Raw genomic sequence first — 14,493 nt, 5'->3', positions numbered from 1 at the left:
GCCCATCATTTTCCATTTCAGCTGTCTAGATGCATATTATTGATGAATGCGATGTTTATGTTTCGACCCTGCTTGAGGAATTCATCAGCAGGTCAACTGAGAGAAGGCAAACTGTTCTTTTTCTGCTGTATGATATAGCCTAGTGTTATGTAATATAGGCTTGATTTATTCATTTATTTCGTTTCATTTTCTTAACAATTAAGATGCTGCATGTGTTTATCCAGTCTAATCGAAGTGTGTGTCTCTCCCCCGACTTTCCTAGCAAAAATCCCGCCCCCTCTCAGAAAATACATAAAACTGACTTTACTGAGCTATATGCGTTTAAAATGGTACAATGGCATTGCTCAGTTCAACGTGTTGGGAAATCAGCATTTATTCAAAAGTTAATAATGCTCAACATTCAAAAGGTAAATAAGGATTTATTGACGACCCGACCGGCCGCGACCCGAATATCATTAAAAATATTTTTGGATGACTCGTAACCGCAGGCACCCGCTCATTTTGGATCAACCCGCGCATCACTGATGTCTGACAATTTCGTTGCTTTTTGCAGTTTTCAGATTTAAAAACGTTTTAAACGTCTAGAGATAGAGTAGCTTTAGCTACTTTCTGCGGTGCCATTGCTCTCACTGATGCGCCGACAGGTGAGTAGCTAATAGTTAGGTTATGCTTATTTAACTTTAATAGTGTTAAATAAAAAACCTTTTGTGCATACCGTCAGATGAAATGCAAGCGTCCGCGCTTTCTCCGTTCATGCAATAAATATGCATCCTTGAATGAGCGCGCATTTCTAGCGTATTTACTTGAACTTCTTAGGTAATATCTATGGTTTGACCCATTTCAGACACGGACAAAATCTGAAATTTGAATGGACTGGGAATAAAGCTCTATGAACTTGACGTGGGCTGCTGCGCTGACTGACATGTAGGCTATGCGCATTAAATCACCGTCACACATAGCCTACAGTCTCACGCACAGAGAAATAGGCTATTGCAAGTTACTGCATAATACATTTTTAACAAGCAGAATAATAAGGCATCACGATACACACTTTTAGCTATGTTTTATAGTATTTTGAAGGACAAAAACATGAACTTTAACTATTGGCTTTACATTATCAAGTCAGCTGTCGTCTTTGCGCGAGGCCCAGTGAGGCGCGAGGCCCTGTGTGGTCGCACACTTGGCACAGCCCTTGCGACGGGCCTGCCTCTGAGTGCGGCAGAAAGTGCACGGCAATACAGAAAACACCGGGATGCAAACCCTGAACAAAGAGAGGCATACCTTAAGAAAGAAAGGGAGAGATGGAGGAAAGATAGAGATACAGGGAAGAAGAAAGCTATTAATGACCTCACAGAGAGAGGAAAACTTTCACAAAGGAAAAATGAAAAGAGGCAAAGAAAGCTGCCAGAGCTAAAGCCAGGACAATAGTGGAGCTGCAGAACCACTGGAGCTGGACCGTCCACCACAGCTGGATCCCTCAAGGTTAGTATAAATGTAGTAAAGGAAACATAACTCTAATGTATTATTTATTATTAATTCATTAATTATAATCACCTATATAATACCTATATTATAAAATAGCTTCCCTGGTTATAGTTGAATAATTTAGTTAGGGATGAAATAGGCCTAATCAACAGTGATTGGCCTAAAAACCTGACAATAATTTATGTATTCTAGGCAACGCCTTCAAGGAGAAAGGATTCGAGAAAGAAGAAAATTATTAAAGAATTGAAAGAGTTGAAAGCAAATCTGTATGTTCACATTTTGCTGAAAAGACGGGCAGGTTTTGTAACTCCCTGTCGGTTTCATCTCAACCAGAGAGGCCGTTCTAAACTCTTGGTTATATCAATGTGATTGAGAATGTCATTTTTTAAATTTATTTAAGTTGAATAAATGTTTTATTGCCATTTTTTGTCACGATTTTTGTGTTCTGCTTTATGTGTCCACCCCGTCTTGTGCTCGTCCACCCTGTCATCTTGGTATCTTGGTAATAAATCATTCAATCATACCTATATAATCCAGTGTGTTCAATAGCTAGGGTGTGGGGGCAAAAACATGCAAACAAAAAATTGCGTCCAAATATAATTTTTGTTATCCAAAAAAGAAAAAAATACATGTGCGAATTATATGAGTTAGTTTAAAAACACATGTTTTACATAAAATCTTTTATGTATTGATAATTTGAAAGCAAACAAATAACCCTGTTTAGGAAAGGGACATCATACCTTTCAGAAAGTATCATTTGCATCTTAATATTGCAATGAAAATGTATTTAACAGTAATATATATGTCCATGACAGGATGGACATATCCTATGGTTTATGCTCTGAAAAATGCCCCATAATTATCTAAAAAAATGTGTGGGAGCTCAGATAATATATTTCTTATATACTTGAGTGTCTACTATTTATGACATGACATAAAGTGAATGGTACATTAAAATCAAAATGTGTGAGTATTGTGAGGGTTGAAAGGCACTCTCTGGTGATATTGACCCACAAATGAATGATATTTAATATGTATTTTTAAAATGTGCTTTCAGTGCATTGTTAGAATGACAAATTTGAGCACAGTTTGAAATATACTAAAAATATATTTAATGTTCAAATAAGTACACTTTTATAAAGTACACAGAACTTTCATTTTAAGTATATTTTTCTAAAATATATTTTTCTAAAATATACTAAAATACAATTATTTTAAAGTGCATTAAAAGTTACATTGTGAAAATATGATGCTAATATACTTTTTATATATTTAAAGATGGTACAATTTGTGTTAGTATATTTACAATATACTATTGAAAAAGAGAATATATTTGAAATACAATAAAGTATACTTTTTTCACCAGGGAAATGTTTAAATCAGTTGTATAAATCTCACTTTCATTGGGAAATAAGCCTCAATTCAAAGGAACCAAATTCCAAATATTTTGCATAGCATGTTGTGCAAAAATAGAAAAGTGAAAAAAAGTTTTTGTTGTTGTTTTACTTTCCTTTTTTTAGAATGAAATGAAGTGGCAATGCAAATTGTGTTGCAAAGAAGTTCCAAGAAAAGGACCCCTCTTAAAACATTACAGATTAGACCATGACTGTTTAGGACGACACCATTCACAGCCATGTCTGTTTTCAGATTGTCCATGTTCGTTTAAGACTTTGAGTGCACTTCGTTCAGATTTGACAAGGCACCACTGTGCAGATAACCAGACAAGCAATGACTTGTTATTTGCTTGTCAAAATTGTAATCCAGCACATTTACGACTGAAAATGAGTTTTTGCACATGTTAGACGTCATCTGAGATCCAAGGAAACTGTCCAATGTTTTTTCAGTGGTTGTGATTTCCAAACGAATGTGTATGGAACATTTGCTGCTCATAAAACCAGAAATCATTCAACTCATTCAGTAGCTGATTTTAAACCAGCAGTGTTGAAAAGAACGTCTCGGTTACGGATGTAACCCTCGTTCCCTGAGGAGGGAACAGAGACGTAACGTTAGTGACTAACAAATGGGGGTTTCGCTTAGAAGCCTATCAACTTCGAGTTTAGAGAAAACGCCCAATGGCGTGCCAATGCCATGGGCATGCGGAATTTGCATACGTAACTCCGCCTCACTGCGTGAGTATATAAGGAAGTACGAGGCAATATCGCATTATGTTACCTGCTTGAGGAGCCAAGACTGAACTACTGCGTTCCAGGTAGCACAGCTGATGTGGCAAGGGGACGTTACGTCTCCGTTCCCTCCTCAGGGAACGAGGGTTACATCCGTAACCGAGACGTTCCCTTTCGTTCAGTCACTACGACGTAACGTTAGTGACTAACGAATGGGGGTCCCAATATAATCCCGCCACTCAGCTGTCTTCCAGCGCCCTGCGTAAGTGTGAGTACCCTGTCGTAAGACTAGTACGGACGAAGGACTCCCACTTAACACAGGAATACCAAGGTACACTGGGAAGCATATCCCAGTGAGGGAATGCCAAAAATGCCTACCCGTGGGGAGGACTTAAGAGACACATATGACCCGCTGAGGGCTGCATATGGAAGATCTCTAGGGTACCAGCCGAAGGTGGATTTTTAACCCTAGGGGTGGCGGGGACACGCCAAGGGAAGAAACCCGCTCACTGCGGAGACTTACGGTGAAATACACATGTGGGGGTCGCCGGAGGGAACCATGCACATGGGGCACCTGGCCGGACATGAGGGTCTGGGCTCGAAAGGGCAGACTGAACTGATGTCGGCGTCAACAGTGCTGGAGGAGCTCAGGGCTCTCGGGGAGCTCACCTGAGGAAATATCGCACGTATCCAGTCCGTGGAGTGGAGTGGCGAGCAAGCGAAGACACCTGAGCCTGGCCCATTACCGGCCCCTCGGGGGGGCGAGTACATAGTCGGACACTGGCTCCACTCGGAGATTGTAGAATCTGGCGAATGTGTTGGGTGTCGCCCAGCCTGCAGCTCTGCAGATGTCTGCTAGCGAGGCGCCATGCCCTAGAGCCCAAGAGGAGGCCACACTCCGGGTGGAGTGTGCCTTCACACCAAGGGGACATGGTCGACCTTGCTGCTGGTAAGCCAAAGCAATGGTGTCCACTATCCAGTGAGACAGCCTTTGCTTTGAGAGAGCACTTCCCTTCCGCTCTCCACCATAACAGACAAAGAGCTGGTCTGAGGTCCTGAAACACTGCGTCATGTCTACGTAGGCGCAGAGGGCGCGTACTGGACAGTCAATGCCAAGGCTGGGTCTGCCTCCTCCAAAGGCAGCGCTTGCAGGTTCACCACCTGGTCCTTAAACGGAGTGGTGGGAACCTTGGGCACATATCCAGGCCGGGGTCTCAGGATCACGTGAGAGTTAGCCGGCCCGAATTCCAGGCACGCTTCGTCAACCGAAAATGCCTGCAGGTCCCCGACCCTCTTAACTGAGGCCAATGCGGTCAGCAGAGCCGTCTTCATAGAGAGGAACTTAATATCAACCGACCGCAAAGGCTCAAAGGGAGGTCTCTGCAGAGCAGTTAACACTACTGCGAGGTCCCAAGAGGGTACGAGAGGAGAGCGAGGAGGATTCAGTCTCCTGGCTCCCCTCAGGAACCTGATGACCAGGTCGTGCTGTCTTACCTTTTTGTTCTCCAAGAGATCGTGGTGGGCAGATATTGCAGCCACATATACTTTGAGGGTGGAGGGAGACAGCCTTCGCTCCAGCCCCTCTTGGAGAAACTCAAGCACGGACCCGATCGGGCATTTCCAGGGGTCTTCTTGGCGGGAAGAGCACCAGGTGACGAAGAGGTTCCACTTCAACGCATAGGCATGCCGAGTGGACTCTGCCCTAGCGGAAGTGATGGTGGCGACCACCGTAGGTGGTAGGCCACTCAAACCTGCCGCGTCCCGTCTAGGAGCCACACGTGGAGGCTCCAGAGGTCGGGACGTGGGTGCCAAAGGGTGCCCCGTCTCTGAGTAAGGAGGTCCGGTCTCAGAGGAATAGGCCAGGGAGGGGCTGTCGCAAGGAGTACGAGTTCGGGGAACCAGGTCCGGCCGTGCCAGTACGGGGCGACCAAAAGGACTTGCTCCTTGTCCTCCCTGATCTTGCACAGGAGCTGTGCGAGTAGGCTCACTGGGGGGAACGCATATTTGCGTAGGCCCCGCGGCCAGCTGTGCGCCAGTGCATCCGTGCCGAGCGTGCCCTCGGTCAGGGAATAATACAGGCTGCAGTGGGAAGAGTCGAGGGAGGCAAACAGATCTACCTGTGCGTCGCCGAACTGTTCCCAAATCAGCTGAACCGTCCGGGGATGGAGTCTCCATTCTCCCGGGAGAGGCTGAAACCGCGAGAGCTCGTCGGCTGCGTGGTTCAGGACTCGCGGAATATGGACAGCACGAAGGGACCTCAGGCGCTTCTGACTCCATAGAATGAGATGGCGGGCGAGTTGAGACATACGGCGGGAGCGTAGACCGCCCTGGTGGTTGATGTACACTACTACGGCCGTGTTGTCTGTCCGGACAAGTACATGTTGGTCCCTCAGCAGCGCTCGGAAGCGGTGCAGGGCGAAACGTACTGCCAGCAACTCGAGGCAATTGACATGCAGGAGGCGCTGGGGTCCTGTCCAGGAGCCCGCGGCTGCTTGTCCATTGCACATGGCACCCCAGCCCGTGGCAGAGGCATCTGTCGATACGACAACATGCCTGGACACTCGTTCTAAGGGCACACCGGCCCGGAGAAAACTGAGGTTCGACCACGGGGTGAGCATCTGTAGGCAGGCCCGAGTCACTTGGATCCGGAGCGTGCCAGACTGCCATGCCCATCTCGGGACTCGATCGCGAAGCCAGTGCTGAAGCGGTCTCATATGAAGCAATCCGAGCGGCGTTACCGCGGCTGCAGATGCCATATGCCCCAGGAGCCTCTGAAATAGTTTCAGTGGAACCGCACTCTTGCTCTCGATTTGACGGAGGCAAGTCAGCAGAGACTGCGCGCGCGCGCTCGAAAGCTGCGCGTACATGGCGACCGAGTCGATCTCCATACCGAGAAAAGAGATCCTCTGCACGGGGCAAAGTTTGCTCTTTTCCCAGTTGACCCGAAGGCCCAGACGGGCTAAGTGGTGGAGAACCAGATCTCTGTGTCCGCAAACCTGCTCTCGAGAGTGGCCCAGTATGAGCCAGTCGTCGAGGTAGTTCAGGATGCGAACCCCGTGCTGCCGAAGGGGCGCAAGGGCTGCCTCGGCGATCTTCGTGAAGAAGCGAGGGGACAGAGATAGCCCGAATGGGAGAACCGCGTACTGGGATGCCCGCCCCTCGAAAGCAAACCGTAGGAACGGTCTGTGTCGAGGAAGGATGGAGACATGAAAGTAGGCGTCCTTCAGGTCGATCGCTGCAAACCAATCGTGAGGACGAACGCATTCGAAAAGGCGTTTCGCAGTCAACATCTTGAACGGAAGCCGGTGAAGGGATCGGTTCAAGATGCGAAGGTCCAGGATTGGTCGTAACCCACCGGTTTTCTTGGGTACAATGAAGTAGGGGCTGTAGAACCCAGACTCCATCTCGGCTGGAGGGACAGGCTCGAACGCACCCTTCGCCAGCAGGGTGGCAATCTCCGCACGCATGACGGGGGCATGGGCCCCGGTCACGGTATAGCGGACTCCCCTGAAGCGGGGAGGAGCCTGCGCGAACTGAATCGCGTAGCCGCACCTGACGGTCCGCGCGACCCAGCGGGACAACCCTCGGAAGCTGAAGCCAGGCTTCCAGGAACTGCACCAACGGGGTCATATGGACGGTCGACGTACCCAGGGTGGGGCAGCGAGGCAGCGTTACCGGCCCGGACAGGGGAGGCTGTTGGGCGTCCCGGGGTCGGGGCACGGTTAACGGCTGCGTCCTGACAGAGGAGACCAGGGAAGGACGCACGTTCCACTGGGGTCTGCTCTGCCAGGGGGCTGGCGACAGAGAGGGATGCGAGTGGCGAGACCCGAGGGTGGCGCGCACTGTCATCACCGGTCTCTGGGTCCTCAGAGACAGGAACATGAGTTCTTTCCCAAGCGCTGCTAGCCCGGGGGCCAGCAGCGGAAGGATTTTCCCCCAGCCCTCCACCGGGGGAAGGAGAGGCCCTGCTACCATCCCCTGGGAAGAACTGGAACCCATCTCTGAGTTGTCCACCTCCAGCGTGGCGTTTAACCAGACTGGGGAGCGGACTGGGCGACATCCTCAACCACCTCCACGGCGCGGTCCAGGTGAAGGCTGCTGCTGGGGCCGGGCGGGAAGAGGGAGGGCGCCCTCGGCGGCGAGCGGACTGAGGCGGCGGCTGGTGCAGCAGCTGGCCGCCGGGGCAGTACGTGTTACAGCCTCAGTCTGCTCTGGGGCGGCCGAGAACTGTTGGGCGCAGTTCCCAGCCGCGCCGCCGAAGAGGCCAGCCTGGGAAATGGGTGAGTTGAGGGGGCGGGCCCACTCAACGTCCTCCACATCACCAGGTAAGGCCAGGTGTTCTCCCGGACCACAGCTGTGGACATCGCCCGACCCAGGGAGCGTGTGGCCACCTTCACCGCCCGGGGGCGGGGTCAGTTGCGGCACGCAGCTCAATGAAGAGCCCTGGGTCGGCTCCACCCTTGTGCATGTGCAAAGGGGCGGCGGCCTGCCCGTAGCTCTGCGGGATCACGCCACCGAAGTAGACGAGCCCACAGGCTTTGGGAGGGTGCTTAGGACAGCCACACCACGCCACGTCAAAGCCCTCTGTGGACACCGTAGTGCGCAACAGAGAGTTTAACAGTGGGGGGGAGGGGGCCCCAGTGTACCCTAGGCCGCGGCCCCATCAAGGGCAGAGAAGGCGGAGGAGGCCACCAAACGGTCGCGGGAAGCACGGGGACTTCCGGGACCGCGTGATCTCCTCATGCACCCCGGGAGCGAAAGGCATTGGGGGCGGGGCCCAACAGCTGTCGGGTGCCGCCCCCAAAAACCAATCGCGCAACCACGAGCACCCGCGACTGGGCGGAGTTCCACACCAGCGCGCGACTCGCGGCTGCCCGAGATAACATGGCTGTCAATTTTAGGTCAGATCAGGCAGTGCTGACACACCCGGAGGCGGAGCACAACCTAATCGTCATCCCCAAAGGACTCCAGCCCACCTTGGGATGCGGCGATCGACATCTCACTGCTATCCGGAGCGTGAACTGAACGAACGGGGCGTCAGAGACGGGCCGTAGATTCAATCCAACACTCGCGGGAGCGATGTATAAGAGGGGGGCGTGGCCCGAGGAATGAACGTCGGGGTTCTTAATACCACAGCACCGCCCTCAGGTCACCCTGGCCACCAGCCAAAGTACCATCTCACTCGGGGACGGTAGATTGGGGTGTGGCAGAGGGGACTCTCTCTCCTCACGGAGATCATAGAGTCTCGACCGCGACATCGCGATGGTCACGCCCCCGCAATGGAAACGTGACACATCCGCAAACACTGCCCGAACGTGCTGAAGCCCAAACACGCTCGAGCAGTGAACGCGTCCATAGACAGCAGCGGAAAATCGATCGCACCCGGAAGTGCACGGGCGAGCCGTCTTGAAAAAGACGTGCCACGCGCAAGCTCTTTTTGTGAGAGGAAACTTTGCAGTCGATGCCGAAGCGCCCAGGGAAACACACACCAGCTGTCAGGCGGACCACTACACAGATCAGCAGGCAGGAAGTATGCGATCACTGGAACGCGCCGTCACACCAACACCGACTGGAAAGCTGCTCGTCTCGAAGAAGCTGACAGAGTCTCAGAAGGCTGTAGGAGTGAAGAGGTAGGTACTCTTGGCTCCGAAAGCAGAAAACATAATGCGATATTGCCTCGTACTTCCTTATATACTCACGCAGTGAGGCGGAGTTACGTGTGCAAATTCTGCATGCCCATGGCATTGGCACGCCAATGGGCGTTTTCTCTAAACTCGAAGTTGATAGGCTTCTAAGCGAAACCCCCATTCGTTAGTCACTAACGTTACGTCGTAGTGACTGAACGAAAGGGAACATTGGAACCTAACAATGTTGTTGATTATGTAGATGACACCGAAGAAAGCGAAAACCATTTTTCTTCCTCACAGGAAGAGGATGGGGAATCTGTACAAGAGACAGTGAGGAAACTTGGTTCTTTGCTTATTAAATTGGAATGCCTCTTCCATGTTTCAGCCAACTGCATCAGTCAATTAGTTGAAGAATTACATTTTATTTCTTCAGAGACATTAGTATTCAGAAAAATTATTGACCAAACCTTAAAGAAGCATAATTGTGCTATTGACCCATCAGTTATCACAGAATTGGTGAAACAACTTTGTGAAACAGGACCATTAAGCACAGCTCTTGGAGAACATGGCCCTTTTTGCACAACATACAAAAGGAAAAAGTACTTCAAAGAAAACTTTGATGTTGTTGAGCCTGTAGAAAACATCATTGATCGACTGGGGAAAAGAAGTTTCTTTTTGTTGGGGAAAGTCATTGTCAAAACTTCTAAATGATGAGACTATTCTGAAAAAAAGCTACTGAAAGCTTTTATGCCACAACAAATGTGTGCAAATCAGATGGGCAGTACACCTCATTCTACGATGGCACATACTTTAAGGAGAATCCTTTTTACACACTTCATTACACATATATTCAATATATGCACACAAAGATATCCTACAATTTAAAAAAAATATTGTAAAAGTTTTTACCTTGACTCTATTGAAGACAGATGATCCAGGGTTTTTTTTTTTCATTCAATTCATGCCTTATAAATAAAAGAGAAATGACAGATTCAATTTGTATGAAATCAAAACTGATCCTATTCATTTTTTTAATGCATTATCAAGTCATCCTTGTCAGTAACTGATACATTTAGTATTTAGATACATGATAGCTTTTTATTTATGTGTTATAAATGTTAATAAACTTTAAAATTGTCATGATCCTGGGTTTTCTTTTCCCTTTCTCTGTCTCCCTCTTGTATAGCTGTCAACATTGAACATTGAAAAGATTTCCCGGAATCCATCCACAAAATAAGGGATTTTTTTTACACGATTCTTACCCACAAACTTTTAAAAAAGTCATTAACAATCTAAAGAGTTTATAACTACCCAATATATTTTAATATTTTATATGATCCATCATCGCACATCACACTCATCTACTCTACTCTCCTTGAAGTTCACTTCCCGCTACTTTTTCCCTCTTCCTCCCGCCCGCCGCTGCAACGGTCTTCTTCTTCTTCAATAGTAGCCTAAGTGTTTCCCAACCTTTTTTCAGTCATGGCACCCTTTGAAACTTTTGTCCATTTTGTGGCACCCCCTCGCATACGTTACGCTAGGGGTGTAACGGTACAGATTGCTCACGGTTCGGTTTGTATCACGCTTTTATGGTTCACGGTTTCGGTACCGTGAACCGGTACGGTTCAGTATTTGTTATGTTCTGGGAAAAAAGGACTAGTGTCAAATAAAAATAAAGAAAACAATAAGATCAAATCATTTAAATACAAGCAGCAGCACAAATAAATACTATTGAGCAAAGATACTAATAAAATAAACCATGCTTTTCAGGGTTTTCAGGTACGTCTAACATTAGTTTTCAGGTACAGAAATTGATAAAATGTAAAATAACATTGCATGTTTGACTGTATAAATTAAATATTAATCCTATTAAGCTTACAAAAGCTATTTAATCAAGAGCAGTGAGTGATGTCCTTGTCTTTTGTTGTTTGACATTAAACAGACAGCAGTAAAGGCTACTTTAAGACCTAATGCTCGGATATGTGTCGTCTTTCTCGACTCTATAAAGTTTACTTAAGGCATATACAGACTATGTCTGCTATAATACTCATCAAGATGGACTTGTTGACATACTTTTTGTGTGAGTTTGTCCGTTAAAGAGCGAGACTTGAAAGAGAACTCAATATTTGCTGTGAGACGTGTGCGCACTCTCGGATGAGCGCACAGAGACACATTTTCTCGCAGCGTGCGCTACTTCTCATTCACGTCTTCTGGCACTAAACCCGGGTGATGACGGCGAAAATGACTGGTCATATTCGAACATACGGCATGCAGTGAACAAAGTTTACAAAGAGAGAATTATTTGAAAAATATATATTTATATTTTAAGGACTTTTACACGGCACCCCTTCTCTTGTCAGACGGCACCGCGGTTGGGAAACACTGGCCTAAGCTACTGTCTGTGTACTGCCACCTGCTGGACTGGAGGTCTAGCAACCCAAGAGCGAGCCACTTCACAGATGCAGATAGTTGCGTGTTCTGAGTTAACACAATCAGAGCGTAAAAATACAGGATATTTTACGGGAAAATACTAAAACGGGAAGACAGAGGGAAAAGAGCTAAAATACGTGAGAAACCCGGAAAAAACGGGAGGGTTGACAGCTATGCCCTCTTGTGGTTACACACTCACTCACACAATCACACACACTCATCCCTTATCTCTTACAGCTGTTTCCCTTTTCGTTCCTATCTCCTCACCTGTTCCCTTTTCCCTTGGTTGTCTCAGCTTCTTATTCCCTCTCCTACTCTGTCTTGTTGTCGGATTATTCAATGACCTCATTTGAGAAGCGTCTGTGATCTCACCCTGTCCTGTCCTGTCCTGTCCTGTCCTGTCTTGTCCTGTCCGCTTGACGTGAAACCATTTGTTCTACTGTGAGTTATACTGCCATCAGACTGTGTATTATCCGGCTGTGCCTGTTTGCAGAGTACCTGGTCAGCGCCTGCTCACGGCTGTTCACCCTCTCTGCTGCCATAACTATCCCTGACTGGCTATGAGCACCTGTGAGTTCCTGGCCACCGTCCTCGTGGGAGTTTGTGTTGTTATTATCCAGCCATCTGGCAGTTTCCGTTCTGGCTCCTTCTAATGCCTGTGATTTGTGTTCTAATTATTCATTGAGGACGATTTCCTTTATCTATTAAAGACTGTTAAAGGGTTAGTTCACCCAAAAATGAAAATTCTGTCATTAATTACTTACCCTCATGTCGTTCGACACCCGTAAGACCTCCGTTCATCTTCGGAACAGAAATTAAGATATTTTAGTTGAAATCTGATGGCTCTGAAAGTCCTCCATTGGCACAATGGCACGGTTCACTCTCATGACCCTTAAAAGGTACTAAAGACGTCGTTACAAAGTCCATCTCACTACAGTGGTTCTAAAATAACTTTATGAATCGGCAACAATAGTTTTTGTGTGCAAAAAAACCCTAAATAACGACTTACATAGTGATAACGATTTCAAAACAAGGCACCATGAAGCTTCGAAGCGTTATGAATCAGTGAGTCGAATCAGCGGTATGAATCGGCAAATTTCAGCAGTTTGGCGGTTTGACACGCGATCCGAATCATGAATCGGCTCACTGATTCATAACGCTTCGAAAGCTTCATGAGGCCGTGTTTTGAAATCGTCATCACTATGTAAGTCGTTATTTAGGTTTTTTTTGCGCACAAAAACTATTCTCGCCGATTCATAAAGTTATTTTAGAACCACTGTAGTGAGATGGACTTTGTAACGACGTCTTTAGTACCTTTTATGGGTCTTGAGAGTGAACCGTGCCATTGAGCCAATGGAGGCCTTTCAGAGCCATCAGATTTACACTAAAATATCTTCATTTCTGTTCCGAAGATGAACGGAGGTCTGACGGGTGTCAAACGACATGAGGGTGAGTAATTAATGACAGAATTTTCATTTTTGGGTGAACTAACCCTTTAAGTGCACCCCGCCCTGGTCTTCCATCATCCTTACCATAACAAAAATGTAAAATAATTTAAAAAATATGATTAAATACACATGGATTCTTACTAAAGTTACTACAGCTATTCAGTCAAAAGCAGCAGCAGGTTTTCTGTTGAGTTGTTTGATTAACATTAATAACAGGAATTTTAGGAAAATTAAGGTCACTTTTAAAGACTATAATGTACAAATAGATACTGTCGACACATCCCGTTTTCTTTTAACGTTCACTTAAGACATAAACGACTATTTACCTGTATGTAAACGTTGTGTGTATTCGACAGTTTTAGCACCGTAAGACGTGAAAACATTCAAGTTCAGTATTCGCAGTGTTCGCGCTGTGAGACAGTAATTCTGCGCGTGTGAGCACATAAAAGCTATTCTAAGAGCAATATTTTAATCAAATAGTTTGAAAGTTTAAACTGGCAAGGCTGTTAAACACATGTAAAAGATAAACATTCGTGATGACAATGAACTGCATTGCCATGTCTCGCGAGCGCCTGTCTTCCGACACCCAGTTGTTATCAATATGAATGTCAGAGACGGATGCAGCAGAACTGCACTGGTATACAGTGCATAGTAGCACAAAACTACGGTTAAATGCAAATATATTGGATATATTTTACTCCTTCACAATCTAACAGCGCTTAGCGTTACATATGACTGTGTCACACCACCACACAGCGAAATACCACCTGTTTTTGCACAGAAAAAATAAAATCTGCCAATAATCATTATTTAACATTCACCACATGAAAGTAACTTTACAATGTACATTTTGGTTTAACAAATTTTGGAGACTCCGATGGTGTGCATGCATACACATTTTTAACAGCGTTCATACAATATCTAGAAAATTGCCATTTAAAGTTACACTTATTTAACAGAACAGGAACATGATGATATTCAGAGTATGGCTTAAAGGAAACCTCTACTTATATCACCTAATATTAATAATAACTTACCATTGCCGTGGGTGAAGAGTCTTCTCTCGATAGATGGTTTTCAAATTTCACGCTTCCCGTAGGCCTACGTTCGTTCAAGTGGTGACGGGAACACGTGGTAAGATGATGGATCCTAAAATATTATGTTCAATTGACTAAACTTCAGATTATTGTTGACTTAAGTAAAATCTGTTTATTTTAATGAGCCATATTTGCTGAGGGCAGACCTCATTTTTTACAGTCTATGGCATGTGTGGATAACTAACCCTAACTGGAAGCGTCTTGTTTTGGATCTCACGCGTCAGATAACCGAACAACACCTCTAAGTGATGAGATGGTCATTACACACACACTGTACAGTTCA

This window comes from Gobio gobio, assembly GCF_949357685.1.
Source record: "Gobio gobio genome assembly, chromosome: 5".
Lineage (NCBI taxonomy): Eukaryota > Metazoa > Chordata > Actinopteri > Cypriniformes > Gobionidae > Gobio > Gobio gobio.
Note: the sequence above shows the minus strand (reverse complement) of the source record.